The sequence below is a fragment of the Nanorana parkeri genome, unplaced genomic scaffold (genome assembly GCF_000935625.1).
Source record: "Nanorana parkeri isolate BGI_ZX_2015 unplaced genomic scaffold, ASM93562v1 scaffold1237, whole genome shotgun sequence".
Lineage (NCBI taxonomy): Eukaryota > Metazoa > Chordata > Amphibia > Anura > Dicroglossidae > Nanorana > Nanorana parkeri.
This window is the reverse complement of record NW_017307505.1, coordinates 110,772-111,540: the sequence shown is the minus strand read 5'-3', so window position 1 is coordinate 111,540 and position 769 is coordinate 110,772.

The following is a 769-nucleotide window of genomic DNA, read 5'->3' as shown; positions in this document are numbered from 1 at the left end:
GTTCCCATTGGCGCTTCGGTTTTTATGGTTGGCATGATGAGCAGGAATAGCTGGAAGCCAATTGGTGGGCCTTCATTCCTCCTGGGGATTATATTGTGACAAAGGACAGGGAGGGGGTCCAGGACGGCAAATAATATCTGTATATGATGTATGGAAGTGAAGGGGGGTGACAGTCAGCCGGCCCTTCGTCTAATGGGGTCTATTTTTAAAGTGTAGAAGTGGCACATTCACCCAAGATTCACCATACGTTGGCTGTTTAACATTTCCCCTGAACTGGCAAATTCCTGGCTGTCTTCCGGAGGAATGTTATTGCTCTTTCTACTGCGCCATCATTTCATACAACTCGACTGATCGACTCAAATTAAAATTGCATTTGATCGATTGTAGAGAGCTCTCAGTTGATTAATTCTGCTGTGTCGATCGGCTCTGGCGGGATCGCCGGTCGCTTCTGATCACTCTGATCTCTCTCTGGGTGTGTGCTGGAGAACTAATGCAGATCGATTTATACAATTGTGTCTAATTGATGACCAACCAATCATATTTTCAATTGATCATTTTTATTGCAAATCGTCTGTCTCCTGTCTGTGTGTCTCCTGTCTGTGTGTCTCCTGTCTGTGTGTCTCCTGTCTGTGTGTCTCCTGTCTGTGTGTGTCTCCTGTCTGTGTGTGTCTCCTGTCTGTGTGTGTCTCCTGTCTGTGTGTGTCTCCTGTCTGTGTGTGTCTCCTGTCTGTGTGTGTCTCCTGTCTGTGTGTGTCTCCTGTCTGTGTGT